At 42.5% G+C, this 14,364-nt stretch overlaps 1 protein-coding gene across 2 annotated transcripts in view; it reads left to right on the top strand.

Moving 5' to 3' along the window:
* The window catches only part of ABCB11 (ATP binding cassette subfamily B member 11), a 152,530-nt gene that overhangs the window by 26,134 nt on the left and 112,032 nt on the right, over positions 1-14,364 (top strand). The gene's annotated exons all lie outside the window — the stretch shown is intronic.

Raw genomic sequence — 14,364 nt, 5'->3', positions numbered from 1 at the left:
ACAAAATAAAACCTGCCTGTTCGATGCTGACTCACTATAGATATAAGCCCCTGAATATAGGTGAAGCTATCCTTCTTAGCATGTTTTTAAATTAAACTTTTAGCTGCCACTGCAGCTAGGACCGATAAAAGAAAAAATAATGGAAGGACAATAAAATGTCCTCTTTATTTCTTCTATTGATGTGGTTTCTCTGAGCAAGGCTTTAGTGCAGAAATCCCAGAACTGACACCATATGTGGCACTGTTGGCAGTCATAGGGTAGCCAGAGGACAGATTCAGGATGGACTCTGGCAGAAATCTTGCATAAGCTTCTTTTTTAATAACAAAGAAACAAACAAAAGCAGCTCTGCTATTCTTTGCAGTTCAACAACATAAATGTAGTATCACACAGTTCAGCAGTGAGATTCCTTCTCTCCCCTGGGCCTGCTGTTCCCTCATGGGCCTAGCTAGTTATACACCTTCCCAGAGACCTCCACTTGGACCAGAATTTCCTGCTGTCTTAGGCTTAACGTGGATCGGGCCAGAGCTCTGGATCCGGTCCTTTAAAGTGTTTTGGGGTTTTCTCCTATATACTCCTATTCACTTGGTAGTTGGTAAGTACATAGACAGTGGCATTTTACATTTTATTAATTTCAGCACAGAATCCTTAAGGCTGTCACCCCCAACCAGTAATAAGTATCTTCCATTGCCAAATAATACCAAAAAAACAAATACCTTTTTACTGAGTGAGGCAAAGTCCAACCAAACGGAATTGTATATGAATTGATTTGCATAAATATTCAGCCTGGGATACTAGAAGAATTGTATAATAGTGTGCTCTAGCTGTTAGGAGGGACAGAGCTGATTTAACTGCAGCCCAAAAAGTGTGCAAATTAAACTGCCTTTCTGGGTCTGAACTAAGATTAAAAAAAACTTTTAAATTGTAGCCACTGTTTCTAGTGGGGGAGGCGGAACTGGATTTGGTTAGCCTGACAAGCTGGCGTGTTGTGTAATTTCAATTCCTGGCTCAAAAACAGGTGCAGAGAAAGTGGTTTTGGATACATTGGAGGCTGGGGTCATGTATGGAGCAGTAAAAGGCTATATGGAAAAGATGGCCTACATTTGTCAGTAGCAGGAAAGAGGATGCTATCTGAGAAATTCAGATCATATATTACCAGGCATTTAAACTAAAGAAGGGGGGTGGCAGGAGACAGCCAATAAAAGGGACATGTCACCCCCCCAGCAATAAAAGCTATAAAAGATGAGGGAGGAGAAAACATCAAAATCGTTCAGTTCAAAAAAGCAGAACAGGTATCTAAGAATCAAAACAAATCAAGGGAAAGAAAGTGGAAAGCTATGACTACAAATGCTCATAGTTTGGTCAAGAAAATCCGAGCCCTGCAGACCCTAATGTTGGAGAGGGACTTGGATATTGTTGCTGTTATGCAGAGATGTTTCACGGAGTCTCGCCATTGGGATGTGGCCATGCCGGGCTATAACTTGTTAAGAAAGGACAGAGAAGACAGAAAAGGGGGAGGAGTAGTTCTTTTTATCAAAAACAATATCTAAGCAACTGAGCCGCAAGGAGTGGTTTACAGGCCTCTGACTCAAAAGGAAGAACTGGACAGAGATCTGGTTGAAGGCATCCAAAAAATGGACAGAGAAGAGCCTAGTGTAAGAATTGCCACCCAGGTACTAATCCAGAGGAGAAAATATAAAGGTGCCCTTCTAGTGCGAGAGGCACCATGAGGAATTCAAGGAGGAGGTTGCTTAACCAGTACCATTAGGAGAAGGAGAGAGGAGTCCAGAGGAGACTATCAGGGTCACTGGTGTTCAGATATCATGGATTTGTCCCAGTAAGCAAGGAAACTCCTAGAATCATTCTCTAAGACAGTGCTTCTCAACCCAGTCCTCGAGACAAACCTAGCCAGTCAGGTTTTCAGGAGATCCACAATGAATATACATGCATATGAATATGCACTGCTTCCATTGTATGCAATTCTAACTCATGCATATTCATTGTGGATCTCCTGAAAACCTGACCGGCTAGGTGTGTCGCATGGACTGGGTTGAGAAGCACTGCTCTAAGAGTATCTGTACTACCTTACTTTGAAAGTATAAGTGTCATCTTCCTTATGGATTGCTTGAATATTGTCAGAATGAAGGCTCTTTTTTATACACTGATCCTGTTCTTCTGTTTTTTGGTAGCTACATCTTCCATATAGATTAATTTCCCTGAACATGTATGCTGTGTCTGTTTGTCACTACTGTAAAAACTTTATGTCAGTTAACTTTTTTGTTGTTGGAACCCCAATCACTACATGGGAGAGTGATTATTTAAGACTAGTGAAGGTCCTCATCCTAGTTCCCTGAATCGACTCCTCCCCCATGTTCAGAATTAACTCAAGGAGATGCACTGAGCTACCTTAGATTTCAGAAGCTCCATTGGGAGCTCTCTTATAAGGAGGCCACAAGAGGGGAGCTATACATGTAAATCATCGATAGACATATTACACATATTCGCATCTCTCTGGGATGATAATAATGGGAAATTTCAGGGGGCCGTGGCTGGATGCAGACATTTGCTTAACTTCCTTACCATCTGTGGATCTAGGCCAGTTTTTCCAGCTTGCCTGTGTGTCCTGGGGAGGGCCCTGATGTCGTCAGGAAGGGTCTTCTCTCTCTCCATAAATTTCAGTTAGATGCAGTGCACAGCTGAAGCCATGCATCAAAGCGGTGCGCCCCAGGGCGATTTAGCTGGGAGATCTTTTGTGCAATGTCACGGATGTTTGTGAGTATTCACCTATTCCAGCCACATTGTTCTGCCTCACTGATTAGTGATAGGGAAAAAGAGAAAGGGGACCATACGGACTCTCCCATACAGGACCTTGGAGTTCCCATCTATGACTCAGATGACCATTGAAGCTTACACAGTATGTTGAATTCCAATACAGGTACTTTGTTAGGATCTGTTCAGCTTGGCATTACCGTAATAATGCCGCTTTAGAAGGGACTGATATCTTTCTCAGGCTTGATGTAAGTACTCCTCTCCATGTTGTGTCTGTCCAGCTGACTGGATCTTCGGGTCCAAGTCCTCTGGCCAATGCTGCTGTGAGTGCTGGTCCTGGCGATGGGATTGATCTCTGTTCATTTGGGTTCAGGAAGGGTTGGGGATAATGCGCAAGTTGTTAGCCCTCGTTCTTTCTCTCTTGAGGGTACCTCCCCAATCAAATTAGAGACGTTGTGGAACATTATCAATGGGTTGGAGAAATCTCTGTCTGTTAAAATAGATAGAATTATATCTGGAAATAAAGATCTACAAGAGCAAACCGATTCACATAAACAGACACTTCAGACTCGTACTGATAAAATTGCTGGTCCTAAAGAAAAATGTGAGACTCTCCATGACTGTGAGCTAGCTTTGATTAAATATAGACTATTTACTTCAAAGATTTGAAAATTTTGAAAATCATGTTAGAAGAATGAATTTGCATATTCTGAATTGTCCCAAAGCTCCTGTGGTTTTCTGCTCAGGATATGCTTACGAGGTTTATATTACTGTATTAAAATTTTCCTCTGAATTAATCCCCTAGGTTGTTAAGGTTTTTTTACCTTTCTATCAGGGGTATTGAAGGTCCTGCAACTAGTACTGAACATAGGAACTTAAGAAATTGCCATGCTGGGTCAGACCAAGGGTCCATCAAGCCCACCATCCTGTTTCCAACAGAGGCCAAACCAGGCCACAAGAACCTGGCAATTACCCAAACACTAAGAAGATCCCATGCTACTGATGCAATTAATAGCAGTGGCTATTCCCTAAGTAAACTTGATTAATAGCAGTTAATGGACTTCTCCTCCAAGAACTTATCCAAACCTTTTTTGAACCCAGCTACACTAACTGCACTAACCATGTCCTCTGGCAACAAATTCCAGAGCTTTTTTGTGCCTTGAGTGAAAAAGAATTTTCTCCGATTAGTCTTAAATGTGCTACTTGCTAACTTCATGGAATGCCCCCTAGTCCTTATATTATTCGAAAGTGTAAATATGTCAATCTCATCATTTACTACTATACACTCTAACTCTCCCATCTTACTTTTTAGATTTCTGGCATTTTTATACAGACATTTCAAAGTGTGTTTTTTGTTTGTATTAACAACCTGCTTTTCAGTTGTTAGGGATAATTCGGAAATCAATAGCTTCAGTGATTTTTTACATACAGGCACATGGACTACATTTGCTCTTATTGGAACCTCTCTGTTGGGGATACCCTAACTCTTCTGTTTCATTAGTATCCTTCAAGGATACATTTCTCTGAACCATGCACTGCTGAGTGACTGTTGGCTTTCCCCCTTGTTCTAGTTCAAAAGCTGCTCTATCTCCTTTTTGAAAGTTAGTGCCAGCAGCTTGGTTCCAGTCTGGTTAAGGTCGAGCCCATCCTTTCGGAAAAGTCTCCCTCTCCCCCAAAAGTTTCCCCAGTTCCTTACAAAACTGAATCCCTCTTCCCTGCACCATCGTCTCATCTACGCATTGAAACTCTGGAGCTCTGCCTGCCTCTGGGGACCTGCATGAAGAACAGGAAGCATTTCAGAGAATGCCACCCTGGAGGTTCTGGATTTCAGCTTCTTACCTAAAATCCTAAATTTGGCTTCTAGAACATCTCTCCCACATTTTCCTATGTCGTTGGTGCCCACATGTACCATGACAGCCGGCTCCTCCCCAGCACTGTCTATAATCCTATCCAGGTGACGCGTGAGGTCTGCCACCTTCGCACCAGGCAGGCAAGTTACCAGGCAGTCCTCACATCCACTAGCCACCCTGCTATCTATATTTCTAATAATTGAATCACCAACTATGATGGCCAGTCTAACCCTTTCCTCCTAGGCAGTAGCCCTGAGAAACTTGTCCTCAGTGCGAGAGGACAATACATCACCTGGAGAGCAGGTCCTTGCTACAGGATCACTTCCTGCTACACCATGGTGTTGTTCTCCTACTGGAAGACCTTTCTGATTCAAGGCAGCACTGGGGCTGCCTGACTGGATTTGGGACTTGGCTACTATGTCCCTGAAGGTCTCATCAATGTACCTCTCTGTCTCCCTCAGCTCCTCCAAGTCTAAGTGTATGATATGAATTCTTTTTTTCTTCTTGTTGCGATCTTTACTTTTTTCTTATAGTTTATTGTCATAACATCTACTTGCTGCAAATCAGGGTTTCTTGATTTGCTTGTATTTTTATAAAGTTTATAAATAAAGTGGAAAAATAATGGGTGATTTCAATTATGGAAAATAATTAGCAGATTATAAATAGGAATGAAAAGAGTACATTTAGATGTCTATATGAAAATGCAACAGCGCAGAAACTAAGATCAGAGAATTAGAATGATTGGCTCTAAAAGACAAATGAATTAAAGTGTGTTATGGCTAATGTAGCATTAATGCACATTAAACACACATTAATAGTATGTCAGTCTTAATGCACTTGCGTGTTAACTCTCATTATCATGAATTCAAAGTTAACTTGAATTAATGTGATAAAAATATTAATGAGCTGTGTCACTGAAGAAATGGCTGCAGCAGGATAACGAAGTTTCACCTCCACTATTAAAAATGGTGCCAGCTTTTCCTGTAACAGCTACCTTCCCAGAGTTTGAGGCCTTGGCTTCTGGCAGCCGGCAAGTCTTAAGTGGGTCCCTAAGGCAGTCCAGAGATAAGAGTCCAAGACCAGGTGAGAGTTGGGCAGGTGGCAGACAGCAGAGTCAAATAATGATCCAGAGGTCAGGACTGGCAGCAGACACTGGAGTTGAAGAACAGGCCAGAGGTCAGGCCAGGCAGCAAACAGTGCAAAGTCGGGTCCAAACCAGAGGGTCAGGTCCAGGCAGCGATCACAGAAGGTCAGAGTCCAAGCAAGGGTCAGAATCTAATAAGTCAAGGGAAAAGGACAAAACAAGGAACAAGATAAGTCAAGGAAATGGACAAGGAAAAGGGCAAGGACAGGGCACGAACAAGGCAAGAAGACAATGCAGGGAACAATATGCATTGGGACACAAGGTACTCCAGGAGACATGTTGCTGAGGCAAGGAAGCTTGAGTGAAGAGACCTTAAGTAGTGGGAGCCATGCCCGAGTTCCTGCCATGAGCCCTTTAAGTCTTGGGACATCAGGTGCACACGTGCCCATCTAGGGGAGAGAGGCCATGTCCAGGCCGTGGCATGGAGCTGTCAGCATTGGGGTGAGTGAGGCATCTTGTGGGCCCACCCTGCAAGCTGCAGATAGTAACAACTTGCATGTGTTTGTGTTATCAATTCCATGAAGAAGATCCTAATGCAAAAATATTATAATGAGCTGGCTTGCATGGAAATCAGCTCATTAATATTAAAACAGCTTGCCGTTTGTTTCATTTTCTTCCCTCTTTCAGTTCAGTCTCTTTCTTGAATCTTTCCTTCAGCAATATCTGGTTTAATATTGTTTCTTCCTTTCTTCTCTTGCTACCTTATTCTTTTTCCTGCCAGCTCTTCGTTCCCCATTACTTCTCATCTCTCATCCTCCTTTTCCCTCATTATCTCCTCTTCCACATCTTCCATTGCAATCTTTTCTACATGTGCAATGCTCACTCCTGTGCTCTTTCCTACAATCTGTCCTCTCTATTTCTCTATATTCTCTCTATACTTTCTCTCTTCCCTTTCTGCATTTCTCCTGTGGATTATCACCATTATCCTTCTGTGTGCTCTCTCTTTCTTCCTTCCTCTTGTATGCTTAGCTCTAGTCCTTCTCCATGATCTTCCCACATTCCCTCTTTTCTCCTCCCTCACCCCTGCCAGTTTGATTCCCGGTGTTTTCACTCACATTCTCAGCTTGATCCCCTCCACCCTAGCTCAAAAAGTGGTCCTTTATCTACTACCAGTTTGATCCCTCATCTTCTCTCACCTCCAGCTCAGTTCAGGTTCTCTCTCCCTCCCTCTCTCCCTCCCTCTTTCCTAATCCTTTCTCCCTTTATCTTTTATCTTTATCTTTATTGAGATTTATATACAACCATAAGCTGTCTCCAGAGTGGTTTACAGTTAAAACATACATAGTATAATGTACAATCAAATAAAAGAGAAAAAAGCAGAACAACTATTGGCCAAGACATCACTACATACCACCAATTACCAGTTAAAAGCCAGCTCAAATAAATGAGTCTTTAACATTACTTTAAAAGTTTAGTACATGTATTGAGACATAGAGCCTGACGTAAAGAATTCCAGAGCTCCGGGGTTGCCACCGAAAATGCATACTCTTGTGTTTCAGCTAGACGAGCTTGACGACTGGCGGAACCCATAATAGACCTCTCTCCAAGAAGCAAAGGGATCCAGTAGGATTATAAATCTGCAAAAGTGCATTAGCCCAAGGAAAAGAGTTATTGCCAAGAATTTATGAACTAAAAGGGTAATTTTATAGATGACTTGTGAGTGGACAGGGAGCCAGTTCAGCACAAGAGTGATATGGTTGCACATGGAAAACCCTGAGATTAGGCTTGCTGTGGCATTTTGTAATATCTGTAAAGCCTTTAAAAAATGTAGCCGGAAGCCTAACATAGAGAGCACTGCACTATTTGCACTTGGACAATGTAACAAAAATCTGAAGGTAAAAGTAATGGGCAGCTTATAAAAACCAGAACAACCAACTTGATTTGGTTATTTAATGTCTCCCTTCCTCCAGTCATCCCCAGTCCTTTGTTTGTATCTCCCTTGCTCCCACACTCTCCAAGGATGATCTCTGGTCCTTTCCTTTTATTGTGTCATATTCCATTGAAATGGAATAGGAAAAAAAGAGAGTCAGGAAAGAGCTATGAAGAAAGCCATTTCTCATCTCTTTTAAGGAGACAGTGCTGCTATGGCCACTGCATATCATGTCATTTGTCTTGAAAAGTGGCTACCTACCTGTGAAAACTCTTGACATGCTTACTAACCATACATACTGCCCCCACCCAGGGCTGATGCAAGTATATTTGACACCCTAAGCAAGCCTTTGGTCATTCACCTCCCTCTTCCCCAAACTACTGGTGGCAGTAATTCCAGCATAGTTCTCCCTTTTTTGATGGTACGGGGCTCTGTGGTACAGGCCTCCTCTACATATTTTATTTAGCAATTCTTATATTATGCTATCTCCACATTATGATCAGCAAGATTTTGCCGCCCCCAAAATCTTGGCGCTCTAGGCGACTGCCTAGTTTACCTAATGGAAGCACCGGCCCTTCCCCTACCTCAGCATTTATACATCATCCTTACAATCACTATCAGACAATGCCACGTTCACTTTCACTTCATTACTCGGACCCATTAATCACACTCACACATTACTAAATCTATCCATTAACAGATAAAGGACCCAAAAGTTATCCAATATAAAACAAGCATATCTTTAAAGAACACAATACATTCCCCTCCTCCTTCCCAAGGTAAAGTGTTTGGAGAGAGGCTGGGGGCATGTCTAGCTCCTCTGCAAGCTTCTGAGAGTAGGGTCTTCCACCTCTTCCTCCCCCAGCTTGCAGAGGCAGAGCAACAGCATATCAGCCTGAGACTGAAAAACAGAAAACAGGTCAGTCAGTCAGGATGCCTCAAAGATAACATAGAAAGTAGCAGGTACAAAGCAGAAAAAAAGGCACTATACAAAACTACACCTTCCATAGGAGCCATCCAAAATCCAGGGAATGCATGCATGCTTCTACTGGTTGTATGCCTGGGTTGGAAGTCAAAGGCCCTTTGGATAGGCCATTGACTTCCAATCCAGGGGAAAACAGAAGTGGAAAACAAGTCAATTATACATAGATAACACTTAAGAGCTTGAAAAAAAGAATGGAAAGGAAGGATGCACGAAAGAAAGACGTCTTTCAATGAAACTAAGAAAGACAAAGCTAAATAGTATAGAAACATAGAAACATAGAAATGACGGCAGAAGAAGACCGAATGGCCCATCCAGTCTGCCCAGCAAGCCTCACACATTTTTTCTCTCATTCTTATCTGTTACTCTTAGCTCCTTGTTCTATTCCCCTTCCACCCCCACCATTAATGTAGAGAGCAGTGATGGAGCTGCATGCAAGTGAAATATCTAGCTTGATTAGTTAGGGGTAGTAGGGGCAGTAACTGCCGCGATAAGCAAGCTACACCCATGCTTATTTGTTTTACCTAGACTATGTTGTACAGCTCTTGTTGGTTTTTTTTTTTTTTTTTTTACTTCTCCCCTGCTGTAGAAGCAGAGAGCCATGCTGGATATGCATTGAAAGTGAAGTATCAGGCACATTTGGTTTGGGGTAGTAACCGCCGTAACAAGCCAGCTACTCCTCGCTTTGTGATTGCGAATCCTTTTTTTTCTTCACCCCTGTTGTTGAAGCTATGCAGGATATGCGTGAAGCATCAGTTTTTTTGTTTTTGTTTTATTTTTCCCCCTGCCGTTGTTTGTTGTTTGTTTGTTTGTTAATTTTTTTTTTCCCCTGCCGTTGAAGCAGAGAGCTATGCTGGAAATGCGTGATGTATCAGTCTTTCTCCCATGCCGATGCAGCAGAGAACCATGCTGGATATGCATGGAAAGTGAAGTATCAGGCACATTTGGTTTGGGGTAGTAACCGCCGTAACAAGCCAGCTACTCCCCGCGTTTTGAGTGCGAACCCTTTTTCTTCTCCCTTGCCGTTGTAGCAGAGAGCTCTGCTGGATGTGTGAAGTATCAGTTATTCTTCTCCCCTGTCATTGAAGCAGAGAGCTATGCTGTATATGCATTGAAAGTGAAGTATCAGGCATATTTGGTTTGGGGTAGTAACCGCCGTAACAAGCCAGCTACTCCCCTCTTTGTGAGTGCAAATCCTTTTTTCCATTACCTCTTGCTGTTGAAGCTTAGAGCGATGTAGGAGTCACAGTAAGCATGTGTATGTTTATTTAATAAGGGTATTGTGTCAATAGCCATCATTCTGGCGAGTCACCCACTCTTCACTGGCGGCCTCTTGACTTTATGGATCCGCAGTGTTTATCCCACGCCCCTTTGAAGTCTTTCACAGTTCTGGTCTTCACCACTTCCTCCGGAAGGGCATTCCAGGCATCCACCACCCTCTCCGTGAAGAAATACTTCCTGACATTGGTTCTGAATCTTCCTCCCTGGAGCCTCAAATCATGACCCCTGGTTCTGCTGATTATTTTCCTACGGAAGAGGTTTGTCGTTGTTTTTGGATCATTAAAACCTTTCAAGTATCTGAAAGTCTGTATCATATCACCTCTGCTCCTCCTCTCCTCCAGGGTGTACATATTTAGATTCTTCAATCTCTCCTCGTACGTCATCCTATGAAGATCCTCCACCTTCCTGGTCGCCCTTCTCTGTACCGCTTCCATCTTGTCTTTGTCTTTTTGTAGATACGGTCTCCAGAACTGAACACAGTACTCCAGGTGAGGCCTCACCAAGGACCTGTACAAGGGAATAATCACTTCCCTTTTCTTACTCGATATTCCTCTCTCGATGCAGCCCAGCATTCTTCTGGCTTTTGCTATCGCCTTGTCGCATTGTTTTGCTGTCTTCACATCATTAGACACTATCACCCCAAGGTCCCTCTCCTGCTCCGTGCACATCAGCCTTTCCCCCCCCATCGAGTACAGTTCATTCGGAATTCCACTCCCCATATGCATGACTTTGCACTTCTTGGCATTGAATCTCAGCTGCCATATCTTCGACCACTCTTCCAGTTTCCTTAGATCCCGTCTCATTCTCTCCACTCCTTCCGGCGTGTCCACTCTGTTGCAGATCTTAGTGTCATCCGCAAAAAGACAAACCTTACCTTCTATCCCGTCCGCAATGTCGCTCACAAAGATATTGAACAGGACCGGTCCCAACACCGATCCTTGCGGCACACCACTTAAAACCGCTCTCTCTTCAGAGAAGGCTCCATTTACCATCACACATTGTTTTCTGTCCGTCAACCAATTTGCAATCCAGGTCACCACCTCGGCACTCACTCCCAAGCTTCTCGTTTTATTCACCAGTCTCCTGTGCGGAACCGTATCAAAAGCTTTGCTGAAATCCAAGTAGATGACATCTAGTGCTCTTCCTTGATCCAATTCCTTGGTTACCCAGTCAAAAAGTCAATCAAATTTGTCTGACAGGATCTTCCCCTGGTGAATCCATGCTGCCTCTGGTCCATCAATTCTCCAGACTGTAGATAGTTCACTATTCTCTCTTTCAGCAGTGACTCCATTACTTTTCCCACCACCGAAGTGAGGCTAACCGGTCTGTAGTTGCCTGCCTCTTCCCTGTTCCCACTCTTGTGAAGCGGGACCACCACCGCTCTTCTCCAATCACTCGGCACCACTCCCGTTTCTAGGGATCTATTGAACAGGTCACACAGCGGACCCGCCAGAACATCTCTGAGCTCCCTCAATATCCTTGGATGAATCCCATCAGGCCCCATGGCTTTGTTCACTTTCAGGTTCTTTAGTTCTTCCCACACATTTTCTACTGTAAAAGGATTTTCATCTATTCCCCTTCCCTCCAGTTTCTTGTTGTTTAGAGATGGTCCTTCTCCAGGGTCTTCTTTAGTGAACACAGAGCTGAAGTATTCGTTTAATATTTCTGCCATTTCTTCGTCTCTCTCTACACATTGATCATTACCACCTTTCAATTTCACTATACCACTTTGGACCTTTCTCTTTTCGCTGATGTATCTGAAAAATGTTTTGTCACCATTTTTTATCTCCTTGGCAATCCTCTCTTCCGCTTGACTCTTTGCCAACTTGATTAATTTCTTTGTCTCCCTCAGTTGATACAAATATTCTTCTTTGTGCTCCTCCCTTTGGGATCCTTTATATTTCTTGAATGCTGTTCTTTTAGCTTTAATTTTGTCAGCCACCTCCATTGAGAACCAGATAGGTTTCAGTTTTCTTTTGCTTTTCTTTACATTTCTAACATATAGAGCAGTTGCCTTGGTGATTGCTCCTTTTAGATTGGCCCACTGCTGATCCACATCTCTCTCGTTCTCCCATCCTTTAAGTTCTTCCTCCAGGTAGTTCCCCATTTCCTCAAAGTCTGTGTTTTTGAACTGTAAAACTCGGGTCTTTGTGGTTCTTTCCCCTATTATTTTAGTGATATTAAACCATACCGTTTGATGATCACTGCTGCTGAGGTGGGCGCCCACCTGGACATCTGAGACATTATCTGCATTAGTGAGCACTAAGTCGAGTATAGCTCCTTCTCTCGTGGGTTCCAACACCATTTGTTTGAACAAAGATACTTGCATGGCATCCACTATCGCTCTACTATTTTTAGTTTCTGCAGATGGGATTTTCCAGTCTACATCTGGCATATTAAAGTCACCCACGATCACCACTTTTCCCTTCTTACCTATCTTATGGATGTCTTTAACCAGATCTCTGTCCAGCTCTTCCTTTTGGTTTGGAGGCCTGTAAACCACTCCAATATAAATGGATGCTCCGTCATCGTTTTTTAGGTCGACTCATAGAGCTTCTTCAATACCCCAACTTCCTTGTAGCTCAGTTGCTTGGATGTTGTTTCTGACATAAAGAGCCACACCTCCCCCTTTTCTATCCTCTCTGTCCTTCCTTAACAAGTTGTAGCCTGGTATTGTTGTATCCCATTCATGAGATTCTGTGAACCATGTTTCTGTGATAGCAACAATGTCCAATTCTGCCTCAGCCATTAGGGCCTGCAGATCTGGGATTTTATTTCCCAAACTATGAGCATTTGTGGTCATAGCCTTCCAGGTACTCTCTTTACGGTTATTGCATTTCCTGGACTCCTTGTGAGATATTTGTTGAGATTTGTTATTCACTTCACTATTTTTTTTTGCGGTAGTGCCACTGTTGACAGAGTTTTCCATCTCAATTAGATTTTTTTTTTGCTTATGGATCTTTAAATACTGCATGCATTGTGTTTTCTCTCTCTTTTCTGGTAATACTGCAATGCTTTTCTCAAGAACTTCTTCAGTTTTTATTTTAGAGAAGGCTTGTTGTTCTTTTTGCATTTGGTACATTGTGTGTCTCCTCATCACAGGTCTAATTCTACCAGAGCCAACTGTATTCCTGGTTTTTAAAGAATTTCCTAATGAACTGTTTGAGTGGGGCGGTATACCTGTTGGCTGCTCTTCTGTCAAGAATGGGTGACTGTGGGTCCTACCTGAGCCTAATGGATCTCCTTTTCTTGACTCCTGGTTTGTTTGTGGTATTGGGGAATTATTTTCTGAGTAATGCAATGTGGGTGTAATTCTTTTAATTGAAGCTAATTGATCTTTAATCACAGTCAGCTCCATTTTCAAGGACGAGAGTTGTGCACAAATTGGGCAAGCTCTAAGTTTCCAGATGCTTTCCCTCAGAATAAAGGCTCCACAGCAGTTACATTGGATAGTCCTCATCTTGGTAATTTGTGACTTTATTTCCTTGACTGTAACCAATGTACTAATTTATCTTGCTGCCAATGGTAATCTAGGCAGTCTTTATTAGAAACAAGCCCCAGGGGTGGGAGCTACTAGTCAGAGAATGCACTGCAAGTATTAAGAGCAGCCCTAGCAGTAAATTTAAGTGAGTTTATTCCTGTCATAGTATATGCAAGACAAACCCATTTAAGAAAAATAGAAAGCATGTATCTTTCAATAGTATGCAATAGCAGATCATACCAACAGCACAGAAAGGAGACAATGCCACACAGATAGATGCATAACAGAGGACAAAAGGTGGATGTTGGAACTATGTTAAAGTTGGACAAAATACTTATAAACAAGATAAATTCAGTAGATGTCACACCAGCATGCCAAACAGAGACAAGATACCACATGAAAAAAAATGCAGACACACAGATGAGTTACTGTGATAGACAACTGGAGAAAAAACAGTAGTAAAAAAATGACTCAATTCACAGGTAAAGATTGGATCTAATTCACAATTTCATAGCCCATAGTTCTATGATCATCAGCCTCAATACTTCATTTGGTCCCAGTATTCAATGTCAAAGTGTTCACAGATATTTCTTTCAAAAAATCATCAGTCCTAATTTTTCATTTTATCTCAGTAACTAAAAATGCTAAAACATTCAATATAATTTGTTTATAATTTTTGTATAAAGGTTTTATAATTCCCAACTAGTAGAAACTTATTTTACAAAACTTACTTTCAATTAAAGAGCAAAGAGTGATAGTAAATATATTTGTGTTCTTTATAGAAAGACTTCTCCACAGACTGGGGTAGATTTTCACAAAGCGCGCCTTAGCGTACTTTTGTTGGCGCATCAGGCGCAAACAAAAGTACGCTGGATTTTAGTAAATACGCGCGTAGCCGCGCGTATCCGCTAAAATCCTGGATCGGCGTGCGCAAGGCTACCGATTTCGTGTAGCCGGCGCGCGCCGAGCCGCGCAGCCTACCTCCGTTCC

Source organism: Rhinatrema bivittatum, chromosome 6, assembly GCF_901001135.1.
Source record: "Rhinatrema bivittatum chromosome 6, aRhiBiv1.1, whole genome shotgun sequence".
NCBI lineage: Eukaryota > Metazoa > Chordata > Amphibia > Gymnophiona > Rhinatrematidae > Rhinatrema > Rhinatrema bivittatum.
This window is presented reverse-complemented; position numbering and strand designations above follow the sequence as displayed.